This window comes from Dendrobates tinctorius, unplaced genomic scaffold, assembly GCF_039654945.1.
Source record: "Dendrobates tinctorius isolate UK_male_01 unplaced genomic scaffold, ASM3965494v1 ptg000019l, whole genome shotgun sequence".
Taxonomy (NCBI): Eukaryota; Metazoa; Chordata; class Amphibia; order Anura; family Dendrobatidae; genus Dendrobates; species Dendrobates tinctorius.
In genome coordinates this window covers 792,536-817,896 of record NW_027361687.1, presented here as the reverse complement: position 1 = coordinate 817,896, position 25,361 = coordinate 792,536, and the positions used below count along the sequence as shown (strand labels likewise).

Here is a 25,361-nt window from a genome sequence, read left to right as displayed (position 1 = left end):
TCTTCACACTTTAAGGTGCAATAGAGGAGTCGTTCAGGAAAGGTACATGTTGGCGGAGTGTTGGAGAGGAGCTTTCCATCTGGCCTGGAGGTTGGCTGAGTCTCTGACCCGGAGGACACGGCCCGGAGACAGGCAACCTTGTGTACTGCAGACTGTGAGTAAAGCTTTGGAACTGGAAGCCTTGGTGTCCTCCATTCATTCTTGCGCCAACCCACTCAGCATCGCTACATCTGGGTACCATCTTTTACACTGCCTGCGCCTTTCCACAAACATTACAACTACACTGCCCTGGGACATCAGCCCTGCCTGTGGAGGGCTATACCATCACTGCTGCACCACACCATCTGTCCCAGAGGATCTGTCTCAGGCGTCGGCTTAACACCTCCCTTGCCGAACACCACAGGTGGCGTCACGAACTATTCCATTCCATTACCTACATTTCCCCCATTGCTTGGGTGCCCAGGGCCACGGACCAGGTCACCGCTGCTGTGACACACTCCCCTGACACCGGCCCAGTACTGAGTACCCCACAGCCCTGGGAGGGTGACCCAACTTGGCGTCACGAACAGGATGACGAGACCTGATACCATCGGGTTCTGTGTGCCTGAGATTTGTTGGACTTTATACTTTTGAAAATGTGCAGAAGACCTGATTTGATGGACTGTAAAATGGACATTAGAAATGGCCACTGGTGCTGAGAAGAAGGGCGTGAAGAGATAGGAGGTCCTAGGAAAAGACTGCAAAGAGTCTTGGGCCTCCCCTACCTGAATTACTATTTGACAGCAACATGGCCCACCCCCCGAGGGGTTCGTATACTGGCTTGGTATGGAGGCGCTGGAAGAAGACGCCGCCCCCAGAAGGAGGGGCAGAAGAAGCCAGTTTGTTATGAATGAGTCACCGTAGGAGGCAAAAACAGAAATACTAGCTAAGTCCAGAAAACCAGAGAAGTTGGCAGCTATCGGATTGCAGACCCCTGAACCTATCAACAACTAGCAGTAGCCGTGGGGGGTTCCTACGGTGCCCTAGACCCCTCGATCACAGGCGGAGAACTAAATAGCCTAAAGACAGAAAGGGAAATCTAAACTGCCCCAGAGCAGACCCCAAAGCAATAGGCAGCCCCCAACATATAATGACGGTGAAGCAAGATGAAAAAACACTCACACAGATAGAAAGATAGGCTGAGCAAATGATGGGGCCCAAGCTAACTAAATAGGAAAGGATAGAAAAGCTGCTGTCTGCAATCCGCCAAAACCCTATCAAAACAAGAGCCAACAGACTGATAGGGAAAAAAGCCCTGAAGACGCTAGGCTTCAAAAAGACTATATCAGTACTCAGGTATTTTCTGAAGACAGAGCAAAAAGGAATTCAGCTCACCCCAGCAGGGAATGGCAGAAATCCAGAAAAACAAGGCAAAACAAAACCAAAACACAAATGCAAAAAGCAGAGCAGAAAACTTAGCTTTTTAGGAGCAGGAATCAGACTGGTCTCCTAGAATCCCTCAGAGAGATCACGAGCAAGACAGAAGGGTGTTGGCTGCCTTATATCCAGTCAGCAATTCCAGTCACCCAGTCATCATCATCCTGCACAGGTGCTTGGTAATCAGCCACACTACCTTCCTTCACCAGAAGAGGGAGTTCATCAGACCTCAATGGTGAAGGGGAAAATGAACTCACAACACCAGTGGCAGGAAAGGGGCCGAGGCAGGAAGAAGAATGCCATGATGAAAAGAGAGGAGAAGTCAGAAGAGGAGGGGGAGGAGAGGCCACTCGCTGCCAGGCCGCCCCTGCGGAGGCTGCGACCGCTGATCCATCCTCTGCAGCGGCCACCACCACCTTACAACCGATGTTGCCATTGGGTGAGTCCCATCCGGAGGAGATATATGAGGGCTCTGTAGCAGAACGGAGGGCCGCGACAGCGCCCCCGCCTGGACCGGGAGCAGCTGTACCGACCCCCACTGACGACCCTGGCCGAGACCGGCCTGGCCCCGGCCCAGATCCAACTGCGGCCCATCCCACCAGTCACCCCGGGAGTTGCGGCTGCTGCCATCTACCACCCGGTACCAGAGCCGGAACCGCGGCTGGAAACGCCAGGTACGAATACTGCCCCGGGGTTGACCCTAGCTTTGGGAGTGGAACCCCTGGATAGGAATGGCCCAGTTGACCTCAGCCGACGATCCCCGACTGCAGCACCATTGACTGAAGTCCCAATGGACACTGAGGAGCTAGATTCAGAGGAATTAGTGACGGCGCCGGCAGAATCGCCAACAGCAGCAACAGTGCTGGCAGCGGATGCGCCATCACCGCAGGCAGTGGACGTTTCTATGGCCCTTTCGATTACCCCGACCAGTCCCTATCTCTCCCTGTGGGAAGCAGAATACATGCGTTTAGCCAGAAACCAGAATCAAGATGAAGATACCACATCTGGTAGCAGTTCCCCATCAGCTTCCAGAACCCCAGGAGGGGACCACAATTAGTCAATAAGAAAGTAACTCTCGTTACCCAGGAGGGTTTGTTGCATCAGTTGTGCCTTATTTTTGTTTATCATGCTTTTTCCAGTTGTTGCCTAGTTTTTGATTGGCAGCGTCCTCCCATTTGAACTACAGTGATCATGAACTTGGAGTGCATCACAAACTCTCTTGTAAATAGTTTGCGCCTCTTTAGGTGCCCTCTCTTGGTTTTACATAAAAGACACTTTGCGAAGATGTCAAGATTTTACATAAGGACACTTTGCGAAGATGATGTCTACCTCAAAGGACACTGCAAGAAATCCCGGCTGGGAGCAGTGTCCAGCACTTGCGAGAATCTTTGAATGTTTTACTGTAAAGTATTTGATAATGTGTTTTATAAGAATATTAGTAATTGAGAAATGGCTTTTACAAAGAATTAGGAATGTTTTGATAGAGAATTAAGAATAAAGAATTGAACATGACAGGTGACGAACCAGGTACTTGTGGTCAGCATCTTGCATCTAGAAGAGAGAAAAATGATAAAGAAATGTGTTACAGAGTACAGCACTTTTGAATTAAGGAAAATTTGCACTGTTTAATTTAGAATTTTAGATAGAATTGTTGGTAACGTTCAAGAATGAGTACCTCCTATACTGGGAAGTTTAGTTTAAGAAAAGTTTGTTCTGCATTGCAAAATTTTTGTATGTTTCTTTGCTGTCAACTTTGTTGTCTTGCAGCCCGCGGACGTGCTGTGTTTAACGGGGGGGTATGTGGCGCCCCTGGGGCTCAGTCGCCACAGAGGTACTGCACCTTCTCCTAAGGTGAAGTGCCCCACCATCCAGGTAAGGTGGGCACTCCTTTCCATGCTCCAACACTCGCACCCCACACAACAGGGTAGTTCTGCACAACCACATTGTGGCTCAGTGCTTAGAGAGTAGCAGAGCACCTCTGGTAGTTCCCTGCTTGGAACACTGGATGTGCTGGGAGGTGGGTGGAGTTGAGATATAAAAGAGTGGGAAAGTGTAGGATTAGGGGTTCAGTCTGACAGAAGGTCAGTGAGGAAGGAAGCCACTCGGGAGGAGTGGGGATCCCTAGAAGGAGGGATGGAGGAAGGAGTGCTGCAGCTGCCTCAGTGATCTGAGCCAGCTGGCACGGGAAAGGGAAAGAAGGAGAAAGACACCTCCCTTGCCGAACACCACAGGTGGCGTCACGAACTATTCCATTCCATTACCTACATTTCCCACATTGCTTGGGCGCCCAGGGCCACGGAGCGGGTTACAGCTGTTGTGACACACTACCCTGACACCGGCCCAGTACCAAGTACCCCACAGCCCTGGGAGGGCGACCCAGTTACAAGCAGGCACCCATAAAGAAAATACAATGGAAGTTAGAAGAGAAGTGTCTGTGGGACGGTGAACAGTAGATGGTCAGAACAGCTTGTTCTCTGGATATGGCATTGGCAGGGAACATACTGTATATTAACTCCAGCTGAATGTGGGTCCCGGGCCACATATGTAAGTGGGGCTGACTCGTCTGGCAAAAGGAAGGATAGACTTGTGATTGGTGAAGGTGGGTCTAGTTGCACTCACCATCCTGCTTGAATTTTGAAATTAGCTTCGCCTTAAGGTTTTTAATATTAAACAGTGTAGGACCTCCCCAATCAGAGTCACTTTGTCGATGGTGGGATGGCTTTCATACTTTTTTTTTTTCAAACACAGTATTACTAAGAACTCTGTACTATTTAAATGCACTTTTGCTTTTTAATTATTTAGTTACAGCAGGGTTTTTGCTCATTTTATCTCTTTTAAGTTTTGCACATACTACATATAGTGTACAGGTAATACAGTGATCACCAGTGACATTATACACAGGAGCTCTGTATATAGTGTCAGTGTACAGGTAATACAGTGATCACCAGTGAAATTATACACAGGAGCTCTGTATGTAGTGTCAGTGTACATGTGATACAGTGACTCATCAGGGACATTATACACAGGAGCTCTGTATATAGTGTCAGTGTACAGGTAATACAGTGATTCACCAGTGACATTATACACAGGAACTTTGCATTTAGTGTATAGTGTACAGATAATACAGTGACTCACCTGTGACATTATACACAGGAGCTCTGTATATAGTGTCAGTGTACAGGTAATACAGTGATTCACCAGTGACATTATACACAGGAGCTTTGCATTTAGTGTATAGTGTACAGATAATACAGTGACTCACCTGTGACATTATACACAGGAGCTCTGTATAAAGTGTCAGTGGACAGGTAATACAGTGATCACCACAGGAGCACTGTATGTAGTGTCAGTGTACAGGTAATCCAGTGATCACCAGTGACATTATACACAGGAGCTCTCTATATAGTGTCAGTGTACGGGTAATACCGTGTTCACAGGTTACATTATACACAGGAGCTCTGTATATAGTGTATAGTGTACAGGTAATACTGTATAGTGATCACCAGTGACATTATACACGAGAGCTCTGTATATAGTGTCAGTGTACGGGGAATACAGTGATCACCTGTGACATTATACACAGGAGCTCTTTATATACTACATATAGTGTACATGTAATACAGTGACTCACCAATGAAATTATACACAGGAGCTATGTATGTAGTGTCAGTGTACATGTGATACAGTGATAACAAGGGGACTTTATACACAGGAGCTCTGTTTATAGTTTGTGTACAAGTAATACAGTGCTCACCACTGACATTATACACAGAAGCTCTGTATATACTACATATAGTGTACAGGTAATAAATACAGTGATTACCAGTGACATTATCAACAGGAGTTCTGTATATAGTGTCAGTGTACGGGGAATACAGTGATCACAGGGGACATTATACACAGGAGCTCTGTATATACTATACAGTATATTGCGTAAGTATACAGGTAACACACTGACTCATCAGTGACGTCTGTTGTTGGGGTGATTCATCTTCTCTTTTTTTCTTCATGCAGTACAGAAAGCCATCACTTCTTCCAGCCAGGGGCTCGACTCGGCAGAAAATTAAACAGTCATCTATAGCTAATCACTTTCAGAGCACATTCCTCATTTTTACCAATAAATTGTACACTTTACCAGAAGGAAAAAAGCCACATAGTGCCACCCTGCCCATTAACAGGACCCATCCCAATTGGAAACAGCATCCTAAAAAATAAAGTACATCATAACAGTAATAATATCCTTTTTTTAGCCCCTACAGTTATAAATTCCCCTATGGTGGCTCTTTCCTAAAATAATGTCCCCCATCCTGGTCCAATAGGTACTCCATTCTGAACACCACATGTCTCTATCCTGGCCCCATATGTCTCCATCCTGGCCCCATAATATGTATCTTGGCACCATATGACTCTATCCTGGCCCCTTAATATGTCTCTTTTCTGGCCCCATATGTCTCAATTCTGGCGTCATTTGTTTCCATCCTAGCCTAACATGTCTCCATCCTGGCCCCATATATCTCTATCCTGGCCCCTTTTGTCTTCATCCTGGCCCCATATGTCTCCATCCTTCCTCAAATGTCTCCATCCTGGCCCTTAATGTCTCCATCCTGGCCCCACATGTCTCCATCCTGGCCCCATTTTTCTCTATACTGGCCCCATATGTCACTATCCTGACCCCATATGTCTCCATCCTGGCACCATTTGTCTCCATCCATTTCCATCCTGGTCCCATATGTCTTCACCCCTGTCCCCATATGTCTCCATTCTCCATTCTGGTCCCATATATCTCCATCCATTTCCATCCTGGCCCCAAATGTTTCCATCCTTGCCCTATTTGTCTCCATCCTGGAACCATTTCTCTCCGTCCTGGCCCCATATATCTCCATATATCTTCATCGTGGCCTCATATGCTTCCATTCTGGCCCTATGTCTCTATCCTGGCCCCATTTGTCTGTCTCTGTCCCCCATATTGCGGCTTTTCAGAAAAAAAACAAAAAACGCTTCTCCATACCTGGCCATGGGCCAGAGGCATCCTCTTCCTTCTTCATAGGCGGCGTGGATGGGGCAGCTCATGGCAGTGATATCATACGCCAGCGACGTATGCGCCAGCTGCTTGTCTCTCTCTGATTGGCTGGCAGCTGTTAACTATTGCAGTGCAGGAAGCTGTTGGCTTTCTATCTTGCAATATATTTCAACTGAATGTGCGTCCCAGGACCCACATTCAGTTGAAAACTGCGGGCTAGGGATCCGGAACGGGGCTCTGCTTCCTGTCAGCTCAGGGAACTGCCTGCTATTTTAACAAGCAGTTCCACCAATCCAGGTAGAACCCCCTGAATCCCACCACTGGATGCAACATTGGGGTTGCAGATTGGGTGTCGTCTGGATGGCGAGTGTCCCATGCTGCGGGCATAGTCCACACCACTTCACACACATAACACAAGCAGGGACCTGATTTTGGTGCTTAAAATCTTCCTATCAAGTTTAGAGCACGAACTTAGGTATATTAACCTACCGCTAACACCGGGTGGGAAGATTTTCTCCTCAGCCTGGGGTGAATACTGTTTCACAAGGTTTGGTTTTCAATAATTATTTTTTTTGCAGAGTAACTCCTTTGGGTTCTCCCCTTGGTGCTCAAACAAGGGAAAAGATTAGACGTAGCAAATACATCGACATTTGGTCCCTGGTTTTCACTGATGAGGTGAGTATCAAAAGGAGTGGTCTTTTGTAAGGAATAATAGAAAAACAAAAGTAGCTAAAACATTTGAAATTGGCTAAAAGGCTTTTCTAGTTTTAGCTCACAAGATATGTCATTTACAACCTGAAAAATGTCCTTTTCTCAGGCGTGGGTTGGGCAGCAAAAGCTCACAAAATAAATCCAGATCTTTTATCTTCCGGTTCGAAGCTGAAATGGGTGTGTCGTGGGTGTGTCCAGGGCCGGCCCGAATGTATAGGCGAACTAGGCGGCCGCCTAGGGCGCCGACCCAAAGGGGGCGCCAGAGAAAAATAGAAAAAATTATAAAAAATCTTTTCAAAATGCAAAAAGTTTTAGGGATGGAAAGAAAAGTGTACATATTTAAGGGCAAATATGACGCAAGAGAGGTTGGTTGGGTTGGCAACAATTTCGATAGAATCTGAAGTTGCTAAACAAATTAATCTCGGTGACTTAGTGTCATCCTTTTAAAAAAAAAAGGCAAGGAAACAAAAAGTCTTAGTTACTCACCGGTTAACGGTATTTTTCGGAGTCCATGACAGCACCACCTGAGAGAGGGGATCCGCCCTTTAGGAACAGGAAACCTACAGATACAAAAAGGGTGGCACCTCTCCCACGCATCAGTTGGATTACAGAGCACAAGAGGACTTCCAAGGTTAATGCATGATTTATGTACAGTATTCTTTACAATTATAAGTTTTATCACCAGTGAGCATATACAAGAAAAAAGACGTGCACACCCCAATTAAACTATAAGGGAGGGAATATACGGGTGCTGTCATGGACTCCGAAAAATACCGTTAACCGGTGAGTAACTAAGACTTTATTCGGTCGTCCATGACAGCACCACCTGAGAGATTTACAGAGAGTAATATCAGCTTTAGGGAGGGACTACAGCCTGCAGCACCCTTATACCAAAAGAGAGGTCTGTGGAAGCACCCAGGTCTAGCCTATAATGACTATAAAAGGTGCTCGGAGAGGACCAAGTGGCCGCCTTACATATCTGGTCGATGGAGACTTCTGATCTTTTGGCCCATGAGGTTGCCATTGCCCTGGTGGAATGCGCCCTCAGCTTTCCGGGTGGCGACCTGCCCTTTGATGTGTATGCTATTGCAATCGCCTCTCTAATCCATCTGGCTAGTGTATTTTTTGATGCTCTACAACCTTTTCTGGGGCCTTGATGAGAGATAAATAGGGCATTATCTTTCTTCCAGGGATCGGTGACTGACAGATATTCTATGAGGCCTCTCCTGAGATCCAGGGTGTGTAGTTTCCTTTCTTTTTCGTTAGTTGGATTAGGGAGGAAGGATGGCAGAACTACAGTATCTCCTGTGTCCTATGGAAACTAGAAACTACCTTTGGCAAGTACGCTGGATCAGGTCTAAGTATTACCCTATCCTCTTTAAACTGTAAATAAGGAGGACACCTAGATAAGGCCTGAATATCGCTTATTCTGCGAGCTGATGTTAGAGCTACCAGGAAGGCTACCTTGAGGGACAGGTTTTTTAGGGAAGCCGACGAGATAGGTTCGAATGGAGTCTCTGTCATAGCAGTGAGGACTAGGTTCAAGTCCCACGGCATAAACCTATCCTTCAATATTGGCCTGGATCTACCTGCTGCCTTAATGAATCTGCTTATCCAATAATTACCAGCAATGTTACAGCTAAACAGAGCCCCCAAGGCTGACACTTGTACTTTAAGGGTACTGGTAGAGAGTCCCATGTCTAGACCTTTTTGTAGGAACTCTAATATCTGCATTATAGGTGCTGAATCCCCAGCGATTACTTCTGAGTTTTGAAGGAATTTTTTCCAAATTCTAACGTAAATTTTTGTGGTAATGATTTTTCTACTCTTAAGTAGGGTGTTAATTAGGTCTGCGGAGAAACCCTTCTCTTCTAATAATGACCGTTCAAACTCCACGCCTTCAGATGAAGGCCAGCCACCTGAGGATGGAAGACTGGGCCCTGGGACAGGAGATCCAGGATGTCCGGCAGAACCCAAGGATCGGACACCGACATGGTCCTGAGGCATGAGAACCATGCTCTCCTGGGCCAAAATGGAGCGATGACTATAACCCTCGCTCTGTCTTTCCTGATTTTCCTCATCACCAGGGGTAGAAGAGATAGGGGAGGGAAGGCGTAGGCTAGTTTGAAGTCCCAGTTTATCAGGAAGGCATCTACCGCCAGAGGATTTTCTCTGGGATTCAGGGAGCAGAATTGTTTCAATTGCGTGTTGTCTCTGGTGGCGAATAGGTCTACCTCTGGATATCCCCACTTTTGAACAATCAGATTGAATATGGAGGTGTTTAAAGACCATTCCCCTTGCTTTAGCCGATTGCGGCTTAAAAAGTCTGCCGTGATGTTGTCTTTTCCTTTTATATGCAATGCTGTTAAAGATAGGAAGTATTGTTCTGCTAGCTGGAACAACCGCTCTGCTACAAACATCAGGGGTCTGGAACGGGTCCCACCTTGGTGATTGATGTATGCCACGGTGACCCGATTGTCGGAGAACACTCGCACGTGATGGCCCTGTAGGTACACAAGGAGCTTTTTAGCCGCCTGTTCTACCGCTGTCAATTCTTTTAGGTTAGATGACATTCTTAACTGATGATGTTGCCATTGGTCCTGGACTAAAATTTCACCCATATGAGCTCCCCAACCGTAAGGACTAGCATCCGTGGTGACTATGCGGGTTACGTTATACTCCCAGGGCACCCCTTTTGATAAGTTATCTTTGTCTAACCACCACTCTAGGGACTCCCTTGTGTTACGGGATAAGGTTAGCTGACCCTCCAAGTAACCTCCAAGGACTTTTTGATGTAATAAGACCTCGCTCTGTAGTTTCCTTGCCTGAAACTGGGCCCACTGGACTGCCGGGATACAGGCTGAAAGAGAACCTAGAAGGGACATGGCTTTTCTGAGGGACATAGTGGGGTTATTGGAGGCGTTCAGGATCTGATAATGGAGGCGAACAAGCTTGTCCGGAGGCAGACGGCATTCCTGTTTTTCAGAATCCAGGGTTAGGCCCAAAAATTGTTGGACTTTCATTGGCTGCAACTGGGACTTTTTGACGTTCAGCAACCATCCTAACCGTTCTAGGGCAGACATTGCCTTTTGTAGCTGTTGTAAACAATGGTTCGCCGTTTTACCTACAATAAGAAAATCGTCCAGGTAGGGAATCACCAGAATGTTCGATTCACGTAGATGGGCCATGACCTCCGCTATCACCTTAGTAAACACTCGGGGAGCGACTGCCACTCCAAAAGGGAGGGCCGCATATTGGAAATGTCGAATTGACCCATCCAACTGAACCGCCACTCTGAGGAACCGCTGATGGCCTGCATGGATGGGTATATGGTAGTATGCGTCTTTTAGATCTAACACCACCATGAAGCAGTTTTGGAACAGCAATTTTATTGCAGACTTAATCGTTTCCATTTTAAAGGGACGTATGACCAAAAACTTGTTGAGGGCCTTAAGGTTAATTATTGTCCTAAAGGAGCTGTCCGGTTTGCGGACCAGGAACAGAGGGGAGTAGAATCCCTTCCCCCATTCTTCCTCTGGAACCTCTATCAGGACTTTCTTAGCGCACAGGTTATGAACCTCGGCTTCCAGGGCAGCTTATTCTGCAGCAGACGACCTGAGTGGGGTGATTTTAAATTGATCAAGGGGAACCCTAGAAAACTCTAGTCGTAGTCCCGCGGCTATTATCCCCAATATCCAGCTGCTATTGGAGATCAGAGACCAGGATGGGTAGAAGGCAGCTAGTCTCCCTCCTACTGGGGCAACTAGTCATTGGGGCGGCTTTTTCGTATCCCGAGCTGGACCTTCCTGGCGCCCTCCCCCAAACATGAATCCTGTACCTTTCCTTTTTTTGTCATCCCATCTGCCCTGATCTCTGGACGGCCTTCTCCGGAAAAACCCTTTCCTGGCAAAGGGACGTCTGTAAGAGGGGTTTGGGAGACTGGGAAATTTCTTTTTGTCATCTCCAGCTTTCTCCAACAATTCGTCCAAGACGGGGCCGAATAGGTACTCCCCCTCGCAGGGAATGGAACAGAGACGGGACCGGGCTTGAATATCTCCTGGCCAGCATTTTAACCAGAGCGCTCTTCGCGCTGCATTAGACAGACCTGCGGCTTTAGCCGCCATTCTTGCAGAGTCTGCAGAAGCATCGGCTAAAAACGCCGCGGCATTTTGAATGATGGGCAAATTTTTCCGAATAGATGATCTTGAAGCTCCATCTCTTAGTTCGGAATCTAGCTGATCTAGCCAGACCATCATAGATCTGGCTGTACAGGTGGCAGCTACCGCTGGTCTTAACGCGCCTGCTGACATCTCCCATGTCCCTTTAAGGAAAGAATCCGCTTTTTTATCTAACGGATCTTTCAGGGAGGCCATATCGTCAAACGGTATGGCGGATTTTTTAGATGCTTTGGCTACTGCTACATCTAGTTTCGGGGCTTTATCCCATCTGTTTACTACCGGGTTATCAAAGGGGTATCTCCGCTTAAAGGCTGGTGGCATGGAGCCCCTTTTCTCCGGTCTCTTCCATTCTCTATCAATTAGGCTCTGAACCTTTTCGTTCAATGGAAAAGCTTTACGTTTTTTGGGGTCCAAACCCCCGAACATTATGTCCTGTGCTGAGAGTTCCCGTTTTTTTTCCGCTACCCCCATGGTGGACCGTATAGCTTTCACTAATCTGTCCATCTGGTCTAAGGGGAAGCAGAACCAGCTAGAGTCTTCATCCGAGGAAGACGACGAGGAGGCCGAGGAGTCCGAGGAATTGTCCCCCTTCCCAGGGGCGACTGAGGCCTCCGAGCCTGAACCACTAGCCTCTCTTCTCCTAGAAGGTTCTCTTTGAGGTAAAGCTTTCATTTCTGCCCTGATCATGTCTCTCAGGTTTGAAGTGAAGTCAGGTGTCTCTTCCGCTACCTGCATAAACGGGGGAGAGTATAAGGGCCTGACAATCTACCCCTGGACTCCCTGTCCTTAATAACTCCTACCGTCTGCCGTATGCATGGCTGGCATAACTTTTTAGGGTGGCCATCTGGTAGGGGGGAACTACAGAGGGCACATTCCCTGTGTTTCTGTTTTCCCGTAACCTTCTTCCCCTGAAAAAGAACATAAGGGAACACTGCATCAGGGTACATTCACGAAGATCTCTTACCCATGCAGATGAGGCAGGTACCGGATCACGGAGGGAGGCAGGGGGGTCCTTTCTGGAGGAACTTTCGCGGCTCTGGTCGCTAGTTCGTCTCTGTTTCTTCTGCTGGCTACTCGTATTGGCCTGTTTCTGCGGCCGCTCCTGCGCCTCGTCCTGCTGGACTAAGGGGGCTTCCGACGTATCCATTGCTGGGGCCTTCAGAAGCACCTCAGCGGCGTCCCCATCTGCCTTATATGGCCTCCTGTCCGGGTCAGCAGGCAACCTGCCATAGCACCACCCACCCGGCTTTGCGTTCCCTCCCCCATGCTCTGGCCCCCCTTGCGCCGGGTCGCCGCACGACCCCCGGACCGGCATGCACCCGCGGCGCGCGCCGGAGGTCGGCCGGCACCCGACTTCCGGTATCGGCGCTATCGCTCCGCCCCTTCCGCCGCCTCACTTCCGCCGCTCACAGAGCCCTGCGGGAGCGCGCGCGAAGGAGCCGCGCAGCCCTGCCCGGAGTGCCAGCCCCCCCCGCGCCCGCCGCCATGAGCCCGGCCAGGGGACAGCACCGACCGGAAGGACCGGGCCTGGGGAAGCGCACCGGGGCATACATACCAGGTGCTGGCTTTGGAGACGGCATCCACCGGACCCCTGCTCCACCTGCTTCGTCCACTGCCGTGGTGACCTACCCGGCCCCACCGTGGCGCTTCCAGGGACCCCGCACTGACCGAGGTAGGAGACCCCCTCGCTACCTGGGTCGGTCAGCCGGCCTGGGTATTCAATGAAGATTCCATGACGGACGATCTGTAGAGAGTCCTGTCCTCTAGGAACAGGAAACCAACTGATGCGTGGGAGAGGTGCCACCCTTTTTGTATCTGTAGGTTTCCTGTTCCTAAAGGGCGGATCCCCTCTCTCAGGTGGTGCTGTCATGGACGACCGAATAAATTTTAATTATCTATGGTCGTTTTTGTTTTGTGTTATTGATTACTTTGTATATATTTGTCCTATACAACTTCTCAGAAGATTAAAGAGTTAGGAGAGAGTTAATTAATCATTGTTGTTGTGGTTTATTTTGCTCCTAAATTTATATCCCAAGTTTTCATCTACTGCCAAGAATAGTAGGGGCGCAACAAAATAGTTTTGCCTAGGGCGCCGTAATCTCTCGGGCCGGCCCTGGGTGTGTCAGTGTCTTTGCTTTCGCTGGCTCTGGCCTGTGTTCAGACTCACACAGACCATTCCTACACAGAGCTCCGGCTCTGATGCTTGCACAACAAAGACTGACACACCGAAACCTTAACTAAAAGTTTAATTGGGAATCATGAACATGGACCATTCCCAAGAACCAGAGTGGAGGGAAAGATCCATCCCACTACCATAGATCTGTCCCACTACCATCTTACAGATCTCACCAAAAATAAAGCTCATGTCTGGTTTTCTTAGATCTGATTTGGTGAAATGGTTTCACTAAATCCACTTTCTCTTTTATTTTGCATTGTAACCACAGCTGTGGCTGTAATTAGAATGTTTTCCAGTAGGTTCAGTATGCACATCTTGGAGGACGCAGAATGGCCCTCGTATATGATTCCTCTCACTGCCTCACAGTGCATGTGAAATATCGGACTGCACTCGGATGTCATCCCAGTGCAGTACAATATACGCCAAGACAGGCAACGCAAGTGATGGAGAAATTACTTTCTCCGTCTCCTCCAAACCTGTTTTCTTATGCAAGAGAATCGGAGCACAGTTCACTGACACTTGGCTCACCCTTGCAGCAGATCAGGAGCCGAGTGTCATTAGCATATTACATCTGATGCAATGCTGCAAGCTAGTGTAATTTCAGCCTTAGAGTTAGTTCCAAAGATATATATGCCAATATATTTTTAATGTTTACATATATTAGCTTGTCAGTTGCAGGATGGATATTTTGTGAACATGTGGCTGCCAATACGGTGCACCATCTCTTGTTTTTATTTTTAAATGTTTAGTTGTTTATGAGAATGGATGCTGAGATGTGAGATGGACATATCCTCGTAAACACATTACCTGGACAATTTTTTGCTTGTAGGCCCCAGTGACTCAAATATTTGCCAGTATTTATTGTATACGTTTTGTAAGTTGATGGAGGAGTTGGGTGTTCTTTCGTAGGAGGAAATTACGGAGGACCCATCTAGATGGTTGACTCTTTAGGGCATAGAAATTGATATAGAACATTCTATATGTAATGTTTTGGTCACTATTATGGACCTTCTTCAGACATGTGGAGCTGTGAAAAGGCCGCAAGTGATAAAAAAAAGCTCTGTCAGGTATGCGCTGTCACGCTCAGAAGAAGAGCGCAAGCCCAGGGGTTAGTAATAGAGAGGCTTGATGTCAGCTGACATTACATGGGTTGAACTAGATGGACTTGGAGTCTTCCTTCAACCTTAATAACCATGTTACTATGTTACAAAGCTGACGTCAACCCCAATACTTTTACCCTACTTGCCACCGGACCAGGGCAAGTGGGAAGAGTCAAAGCTAAGCACTAGAATTGGTGCATCTAATGGATGCATCACATCTGGAGCGGATGAGGACTGATATTTATCAGGTTTAAGGTTTTAGTTGTTTTTACTTGTAAGATATACCATATTTTTTGGACTATAAGACGCATCGGGCATAAGACACACCCCAAATTTTGGGGTGAAAAATAGGAAAAAAAAAAAGATTTTTATCATATGGGGGTCCGTCTTATAGTCTAAATTTAAGGTATCTTACCAGGGGGCCAACAGCGGTGGAGCATGAGGCATAGTCTGTTACTCAAGAAGCCAGCAGCAGCAGAAGTGGGTCGATGCTGCAAGAACTGGGTTTGTGGATCAGGTATCCAAGTGATGTGATGCTGCAGGCCCGGTGTCGGCAGTGAGGCAGAGCAGAGTGCATTACGTGGCACAGGGTCCCTTCCTCAGGAAGTCAGCGGTGACAGAAATGTGTCGATGCTGTGGGCCGGGTGTCAGCGCAAAGTTTATCATTGGCTTCACGGCGACCATTTTCTTGAAGCTGTGAGCCGCTGGAGGTGGCGCATGCGCAAATTGGGATCTCAGTACAGCTGAGATCTCAATCTAAGCACACACGGCCTCTTGTGGCCATTTCCCTGAAGCCCACAACCTCAGAAAAACGCCACCTTTTCCGGCAGCAATTTTCTTGAAGTCGTGAGCCACTGGAAAGCCAATGATGTGCTCTGCTCTGCTCACCGCCGACAGCGACCCTGCAGCATCACCAGACTTCTGCCGTCGACAGCTTCCTGAGAAACGGACCCTCCTCCACCACCGCCGCAACCAACGGTAAGCCTGCATTTAAAAATTTGGGAGGAAAAAAGTGCATCTTATAGTCCGAAAAATACAGTACTATGACTGCGTTGTTTTCTCAGGTTTTAACCATCCCCGTTTCTTCTTTCAGGGCACGGTTGGCCGTGTGGTTTTCTTGGTCTAAAAGGAATACTATAAAGTAATGAAGAAACGGTCATGGACAGAGATTTTTTTGGCAATGTATTCTCCTTAAATACTTTTTAAATGAAAAAAATGGCCTGATGGGTTTTCCGTTAAACACCTGTCACTTCAATTAATTTTAGTTACATTCCTTGTAAAGGTCCCTGAACTCTGCTGATTCTGCCAAACTTTTCCATTTTGCACTATGTCACTTCATTGCAGAGATATCCACATTTGTTTCATTTATAGCACAGTATGTGAAATCTCTGCTTGCAGTTCAACTGGACGTTTCTTCAGAGTCTTCTCTGGGGTGTGCGCTGTCACCCCATCTTCTCCAATGCTGCCAATCCTAGTTCAGCATCATATGAGACTGTTAATCTATTAGATTAGCTGCTGAACTGATTGTGAGGAAGATTTTGAAGAAACACCCAGTTGGACTGCAAGCAAAATTTCACATACTGTACTGCAAAGGAAACAAATGTAAATATCTCTGCAACAGAGCGACTTAGAGTAAAATAAAAAAAAAAGTGGAAGACACAGGGGAGCTCAGGGATTCACAGAATCATAGAATTTTAGCATTAGAAGGGACCTCCTGGGTCATCTGGTCCAACCACCTGCTCAAAGCAGGATTCACTAAATCATCCCAGACAGATGTCTGTCCAGCCTCTGTTGGAAGACTTCCATGGAAGGAGAACTTACCACTTCTCATGGCAGCCTGTTCCACTTATTGATCACTCTGTCAAAAAGTTTTTTCTAATATCTAATCTGTGTCTCCTCCCATTCAGTTTCATCCCATTGCTTCTAGTCTTTCCTTGTGCAAAGGAGAATAAAGATGATCCTTCTTCAATGTGACAGCCCTTGAGATATGTGTAGACAGCTATTATGTCTCCTCTCAGTCTTCTTTTTTGCAAGCTAAACATTCCCAAATCCTGTAACTGTTCCTCATAGGACATGATTTGCAGGCTGATTTAAAAAACTGACCGTCTCATCCGAGCATAAGCATAGTGTGAACAGGTGCTTAACCTAGAGTCACCAACTCATATACATTCAAAGAAAAAAGGAAGCACACTGTAGCGCCATAACATGCAAACATGAAATATGAAAAATGAATTGCATTACTGCATTAGAAGTATGAAAAATTGAGAAAGTTTAGCGCATAAAATGGCCAATTTTATGTGTACCTGGAAGCCACGGTTAGGCATTTCTCGTTTTCCAGGACCCTATCTATGCCAATCCTCTCTTAGACTGAAGTCCTCTTCTGAATGGGAACCTATACAAATCCTCTGTTTAGACTGAAGTCTATATCTCTGTGGAGGGGTAGTGGCCCTGCTTTAATTAAAAACACCTTCTGACTGAGCACTCCACTTGTTAGCCGCAGGCGTTTTTAATTAAAGCACGGCCACTACCCCTCCACAGAGATATAGACTTCAGTCTAAACAGAGGAATTGTAAAGCTAAGTTTTTCTGCTAATGTTCACACTTGATTTTGTTGGTCTATTCAGTTTTTTGTGTGGTCTGCCAGCCTCGGCTGGGGGCTGAGTTGAATTTCCACTCTTATCTATCAGTATTTTGCCAATTGGCTTTTTGTCCCTTATTAGATTGGCCTCTTTTTGCTCTGTCTCAGAATATTTCAGAGTACTGATATAGTGGCAGAAGTCTAGTGACTTCAGGGTTAATTTTGCTATCAGAAGTGTTGGACATGATTTTTGTAGGGTTTTTTGCAGGTTGCAGACAGTGTCTTCCCTTTCCTTTCCTGTCTAGTTAGTTTGGGCCCCATCATTTGCTCAGCCTATTTTCCTGCCTGGGTTTGTGTTTTCGTCTTGTTTCACCGTCAATACATGTGTGGGGGCTATCTATTCCTTTGGGGTCTGCTCTGGGGCAGTTAGTTTTTCCTTTTCTTGCTTTAGGCTTATGTAGTCCTCCGGCCGTGATGAGGCGTCTAGGTTCATTGTAGGCACGCTCCACGGCTACTGCTAGGTGTGTGCTAAGATCAGGGATCTGCAATCTGCATAGTTACCAACCTCTCTGGTTTTCTGTGACTTAGCTTGTTTTGCTTTTTTCTCCTCTGTGACCCATTCATAACAGTCTACACTTGGGTACCATCAATCATATTTTTTATATTACTGTTTTTTTTTTCTTTTATGATAGTCTTTTGGGCATCCAAAGACATCATGAACTCTGTGCCACTAGTATGTCTGCAACTCCGCTAGCTACACCCCTTTCTTTACTTCAGAGCCCAACAAAATCTAATTTCTTTGTTCTAGCTGCTACTCTTGTCTTCTGAAGGACAGCTCAGCTACAGGTGAATGACAGCTTATGACCTCACATAAATACATGGCCAACAAAGGGAAGAAGAAGCAAAAGGAAAAGGTACAGTATAGTTTACTGCTACACCTCAGTTTTCTTAGTACTATCTATGGAAATATGTTTATGCCCAATAAGAGAAAAGTATTCAAAGGGTGATACTTTTAAAATACTTATCTTTTGGGGCATAAAATTATTGACATAGATTTTTCTGGCTAGCAAATGACCAAAATATATTATTTTTTTTAAATTATCACTTATACTATCAAAAAAAATAATAGTTTTCAATATTTTTTTCTATTTTTGGAAGAGAGAATTGCTTTTGGTGAATTTCTTATTTTTGTCACTGCATTTTGAGAGCCATATATTTTTCAATCATTATTAGTTTTTTATTTATTCTTTTTGCTGTTACTGTTATTGTATGCGTAGCAGACATGGATAGCCAATTTGTATGTTTTATACAATAATGATGGATTCTCATGAAAAAAAAATATTTTTATGTGTCTGCCTTCCAAAAGCGATTACTTCTTTTTATTTTTCAGTCGATGCAGATGTATTTTTTTTTAGCACTTTCGGGTAAATATAAAATTGTTACTATTTATTTTGGAGGAAGGTAATGTTAAAAAATAAATGTCATATTTTTTTTCCTTTTGCGCTTCTTTTTTTTCAACTGTTTAAATGACATTTCAACTTCAATATATGAAGTGTTTCAATCGAGGTAATGTCATTTACATGTTTGCTGTTTTTTAACCCCTTAAGGACCAAGGGTATTTCCGCTTTTGCATTTCCATTTTTGCTCCCCTTCTTCCCAGAGCCATAACTTTTTTATTTTTCTGACAATTTTGCAATGTGAGGGCTTGCTTTTTGCGGGACGAGTTGTACTTTTGAATGGCATCATATCTTGTACAGAAAAACGGGACAAAAACTCTAAGTGCAGTGAAATTGCAAAAAAAAGTGCAATTCCACAATTGTTTTTTGACTTTTTTTTAACCATGTTCACTAAATGCTATAACTCGCCTGCTATTATGGTTCTCCAGGTCATTATGAGTTCATAGACACCAAATATGTCTAGGTTCTCTTTTATTTTTTGGGAACCTGTCAGTAGTTTTGGCCACTGTAAAGGCCCTTTTACATTTAGCGATGCACCAGCGATCCGACCTGGTCAGGATCGCTGGTGCATCGCTAAATGATCACTAGTGAGCTTTCACACAGAAAGATCTCACAGCGATGCAGCAGCGATACAGCGGACGATACTCACCTTCCACGCGTCGCTCGTCGTCACAGCATGAAGCCCCAGCAGGAAGCTGACGACGAGAAATGGAGCCGGACATTCTCGCGCGATCAGCGATAACCAGCGGGGGAGCCAGTTGGAGGTAAGTATCACACATAGCGATATCGCTAGCGATATCGCTATAACGTCACAAAATCGTTGACGTTATAGCGATATCGTTAGTGATATCGCTATGTGTAAAACTCCCTTAAGATACTTCCACCTCTTTTCAGGGCTTATCTACAGCATTCTTATCTACACCATTATCCAAAAATGGAAGCAGTATGGCAGGCACAACAGCAAACCTATGGATACATGGCCTTCACCTAAACTGACATCCCAAGCAAGAAAAAGCAGTCAAGATACCCATGGTCACTCTGAAGGAGCTGCATAGATTCACAGCGTTTTGGGCTAAATGCAAAATGCTATGTGTGACAGAAAACAAACACTGCACATCACACTGAAAACACCATTCCCAAGATCAAACATGGTGGTGGCAGATCATACTGTGAGGATGCTTTTCTTCAGCAGGGACAGGGAAGCTGGTAAGAGTAGATAGAAATATGGATGGACCTAAATACAGGACAATCCTGGAGGAAAACCTGCTAGAGGCTGAAAAAGACATGATACTGGGGTGTAGGTTCACCTATTGGAAGGACAATGACCCTACATATACTGCCGGAGCTACAATGTAATGGTTTAGATCAGTGGTTCCCAAACTCCAGTCCTCCCGGACCCCAACAGGTCATGTTTTCAGGATTTCCTTAGTATTTCACAGGTGATGGAAGTATCATCAAGGCATCAGGAATTCTCTCACATGTGTAACACTCTGGAAATTCTGAAAACATAACCTGTTGGGGTCCGCGAGGACTGGAGTTTGGGAACCACTGGTTTAGATCAAAGCATATTCTTGTGTGTGAATGGTGCAATCAAGACTTAAATCTCATTGAGAATTTCTGACAAGATATGAAAATTGCTTTTCACAGACACTTCTATCCATTCTCACTGAGCTAGAGCGAGTGTGCAAAGAAAAATGGGCAAAAATGTCAGCCTCTAGATGTGCAAAACTGGTAGAAACATACCCCTAAAGACTTGTAGCAGTAATTAGAGTGGAAGGTGGTCCTACAAAGTATTAACCTAGGGAGGGCTTCAGATTTGTCTATGACATAGAATCCAAATAAAATACATTTTGCTATGCTGGATCTTTCCTGTGCCTATTGCTGTGTAGTAACAGCAGTGGTTACGGATCTCAGTCACTAACATTACCCGGTGCCAGGTCAAGGGGCATAAATCTAAGACCTATTGGGTAGATATTCTGCTTTGCTAATCTTTAAGAAATCACTGTCTATTTTAATCTTTGCACAACCTTTGCTGTATCCGGGTTGTCCTTGGTCTGTTTTCTGCACTTTTACTGTTTACCTTAGTGCAGTGACTATTACATAGTGTGCTCAGAATCATTAACAAGCTTGTGAAAATTCCTCCTCTTGCAGAAAAGAGACATTGATTCCGGTCTTGCTACACTTCGGCTCTGCTTGTCCTGAGAGGGCATATTATATTACCAGACAGCCAGAGTCAGCAGATTTTCTTCATACTCAAGTTGCTTTTTCATGAGTCTGAAGTAATTTTGTAACCATTGGTTAATTTAGCCTGTGGCTGCCCTTGGAGCAAAAGCCACAGCAAACGACTGGGGTGGGCATTATGCAGCACGCACGATATGCCATGCAGGGTATTTTTGCACTGTCTTATTGTTGATTCTTATATTCCTAGGAGTAAACCTCCGAGATTCAACGTGCCAGCCTCCGAGATTCAACGTGCCAGCCTCCGATGTTCAGAGTGCCAGCCTCCGATGTTCAGAGTGCCAGCCTCCGATGTTCAGAGTGCCAGCCTCCGATGTTCAGAGTGCCAGCCTCCGATGTTCAGAGTGCCAGTCTCCGATGTTTAGAGTGCCAGCCTCCGATGTTCAGAGTGCCAGCCTCCAAGGTTTAGTGTGCCAGCCTCCGAGGTTCAGTGTGTCAGCCGCAGAGGTTCAGCGTGCCAGGCCCCTATATTATGTGCTGACCCTACCTTTTTAGCAGCATGTATCAACCAGAGATGCCCAATAATAGCATGATGGAGCCACTGGTGCCCCCATATCTGTGCTACCATCCGCAGACAAACATCAGCCACATGTCAACAACCCAATTTTCTCTTAAATGGGTATTTTAAAATTTAAAAGTTATCCCCTATCCACTTTCTGATCGCTAGTGGTCCCCAGGAATCCTGAGAGCCGGGTGTCTGAAGAGATACTGCTGATCCATTCACTCATAAAAGATGCACCTGAGATTGCGAAGCGCTGCAATTAGTTGACATTTGGCGCTCCCATTAGGCTGAATGGTGCTGCATTGCGCACAACCAACCTCCTCTCCATCCACACCGTCTTTTAAAAAGGTAATTCCAGCACATGCTATAGAGAGCATCTGAGTCTGGCACTCTGAACCTCGGAGGGTGAGAATATACCATCAAATCCTCTTACTGACCTAAGCTTCCAAGAAAGAAAATGCTGAGTATTTGCATGTTAACATTCTGATGTGTTTTACAGCCCCGGGATAGTGCAGAAAATGTTAAGAAACATCATGTACGCAATGCAAAAGCAGGAACTTCCAAGAGCCGGGAGGGTGGGTGGGTTGAGGTCCGCAACACATAAAAAATGCTGAAACCTGCGGCTCCGCTGCACCTCATCGTGTAATGATATCGAGAGTAGGAAATATCACTGCAGGTCCACAGCTGCCATGACATGTAAGTGGTACAAGGCATTCAAAATGTGGTAGATCAATGGCAAATATATATTTTTAATAATTGGGAGTTACTTGTATCAAGTCACAAGTAACTATATGATGAACTTGTGAACAAGATATACAGTATGTGTCAACGCCCCAATACTTAAAGGAAACCTGTCACCAGAAAAAAACGCTATTAACCAGCAGCTATGGGGTTACTGGGGCGGCACTGGCACTAGTTCAGTCACCGCTGGGAGTATACAGAGTGGCGACTGTAACCGCACCACCGGCCCCAACTGACCTACAGTAGCTCTGCAGTTGGGACCGGCTGTCAGTCAGCTCTGGGGGTGGTGTTACAACAGAGTGACTGAACCAGCGCCGCCCCCATGACTGATACCGGAATGCTGCTGGGGGAATAAAGTTAATTTTCTCCCCTCAGCGTTCGGGTAATTGCCAGTGCCAGGCAGATTAATAACGCTAATAAGCTGCAGATTAACCCCATATCTGCTGGTTAATAGCGTTTTTCTGGTAGCAGGTTCCCTTTATAAGCCACTGTAATTTTTGTTCCTTTTTTGTGCCATAAATAAATGGTAAATAAGAAACTTTATAATTATAATATATTTTATTAAAGAAATTTTCTTTCTCCTCCTGAACTAATCTTAATAATCCATTTACAGGTCCCTTTTGGGCACTTGCCAGTTTTTCCAAATTCCTAACTTCGTTCTCCAGAAATGGCCAGAAATGCCATTGAACTTACATCTGAGCAAGAGTGGTTACTGCTGTGATCAGAAATTGACTGAGAAAATATTACTGGTGTGCGAAAAATGGACTAGGAAGCAGCGACAGGTCACGACCAGATGAGTCAGAACAGGATCCGTGAGGGGAATTGGTTTGGGTGTTATTGTTTATATTATATTATTTTTAATGGTTTGAGCTTATTCTCCAGATCATTCCTTTACTATAAAAATTGAAAGCAACTATTTCCCCAAGGGGAGAGTGATTTATACCCTCACTCCATTACGGACTAAATCAGAAATACTCACCTTTCCTTCGTTCTTCTGTGATTTTTTTCAAACTTTCAGCATAGAAGAAAGGGAAATGGTGGTCTGAAGTATAGGTGCCATGTGCCATTATGGCTGCCCCAATGACTGCTAGGGGCGTAGCTAAAATACGTGCAAGATTTGCAGTCACAATTGAGCTTAGGGGGAGGGTAAAAATAAGACTTTGGATCATATAAGAATATCAGTACTATTAAAGACCACTGAATGTGGGGGCCCTGCTGGAAATGTTGTAATGGGGCCCATCAGCTTCACGTTACGGCACTGGCAGCTAACATCTTGCCCCACTTCCGAGGAAAAGAATATCTGGTGACGGTCACACTGGACACTTTTTTTTTATTTTATGCTTTATTACCTAATGGTAGGGATCAGTAATCAGCAGAAGTCCAGCTTTTGTGAAACTGCAGCAACCTGAGGTGATACTCTTCCTTTGGCTTTCAGGCAATGCTGGGAGTTGTAGTTCCGCAACATCTGGAGTGGAGTTCCAATGGTTTCAAGAATAAGCCATGCAGTCCTGTTATAACAGAATTTGGAAACTTCTTGCACCCCCTACTAACTTTTGGCCGGAGCTCCTTTTTGTGCCAAGTCTTCTATCATCTTCTGATGTCTTGTTTTTGTAAACACACAAAGTTCCATCTGTTTCTTGTCGTCATCCGCACTCTCCAGGACGCGCGTTCTTGGCAGGGAACAGTATTTATGATTTGCACTTTAGGCTCCTGAACTTGTTCTTGTAGTCTTCTAGGAATCTTAGGGTAGAACTAGATTAAAGGTTAAAGCAAACATGATCAGCGCAGCAGTACATGGCGATACCTATTGATTCATTGCGGGTTCTTATTCACTTCTCTTACACAACCAATAATAATAATATTATTACAGTTGCTTCTTTGTTGACTCATCACTTCTGCAATCCTGGCTCTGCCAACAGGTATCAGATATTCCAAGGTTTACACCAATTTATGGACATTTGCCAATTTCGAACTACAAAAGATGCCATTGTGTTATTATATCCATAGCAAATCACTACAAATCACTGTGTGTTATAGACAAGCTTTAGGCTCTGTTCACACTTGGGTCTGGATTGTTATTTCTAATAGCTCAGTAGGAGCGGGTATAGGTCGTGCACCTCACAGGGGGATTTGTCCATGCTAAGGAATCAAGTCACCAGAGATTTTAAGGTGGAACAGCTTTTCTCAATATTTGGATGTGTTTTGGGGGTTGTCTACCTTTGGACAAATGTTTTATTTCTTACTTAAATACATGTATTTTGTCCCAAAAATCATTTTTGTGTTTTAGTTTAATGAAAAATTTTGCACCATTTCCTCAGCTCGGCAATGTCTATTGCTAGCTGCAGAAAGAGTTAACTGAGCACTCGTCAGTGAGCTCCTTCCAACAGGCTCTTTCAACTCATCCCATTTTCCTGAACTTTCTTTCAGAGCTGATTTTTCACCACAGACCACCTCAAAGTTGAATGTGTAGGGAAACAAAGAACCTGTAAAAGCTAAATGGTGCAAGATTTTTAATGATACCCATATTCAAAAAAACATTGCCTGAAATACATGCATTAATGTAATAAAAAATAATAAATATATGTGAGTATGCGTGCGTGTGTTTGTGTGTCCAACTATGAAAAACCAGGATTTGCCTACCTTTTTGGACCTTTTTTTCCCCTATTTATATGCATGTATTTTGGGGTAAAAATCAGTTTTGCAATTGGGTTTTATTCAAAATGTTGCAAATTTTGCCTTCTATAGCCTATGTGTTGCCTATTACTAACTGCAGAGTGAGTAAACTGTGAATCTGTCAGTGAGCTTATTCTATTGGTCCAATGGGAGAGTGTGTCGAACAATTGTCTTAATGAAGACGCCGCTGGAGCACAGTGATTTGGGCTGCTTAATGGCGCTGCTCTTGTGGTTTCTAAATGAAGACCCAAAGCTGGAACAGAGCAATCGAGGCTGGAATTAAAGTCTGTTCTCTTCAATGATGAGTCCCACTTTTGTCTTGGACACAATAATAGCTGGAGATCAGTCTGGAGAAGACAACATGGGCAACGTCATGAAGAGGCCTATCTGAGGGAACGTCATACCAGTCCTACTCCAGGTACAGCATAAACTGGTAGTCAGACCCTTGCTGTCTTCATTCCAGGTGCTAACAGCTCAGTGTTACATTGATTTGGTGGTTAAACCTGGTGTAAGGCCATTTTTCCATAAAGTCCCAAGAGCCTTTTTTCAACATAACAACACCAGGCCGCATG

General features: G+C 45.3%; 1 long non-coding RNA gene across 2 annotated transcripts in view; it reads left to right on the top strand.

Moving 5' to 3' along the window:
• Nucleotides 1-24,698, top strand: part of LOC141082756 (uncharacterized) — a 50,885-nt gene extending 26,187 nt beyond the window's left edge. Inside the window, exons 2-4 of one of the 2 annotated variants that reach the window (XR_012230579.1) lie at nt 17,987-18,092; nt 21,064-22,071; nt 22,730-24,698. This is a non-coding gene — a long non-coding RNA (uncharacterized lncRNA). Of the gene's footprint in view, nt 1-17,181; nt 18,093-21,063; nt 22,072-22,729 lie in introns of those variants that run through there. The other variant, XR_012230578.1, reaches the window with a different exon arrangement.
• Nucleotides 24,699-25,361: the final 663 nt, after the last annotated feature.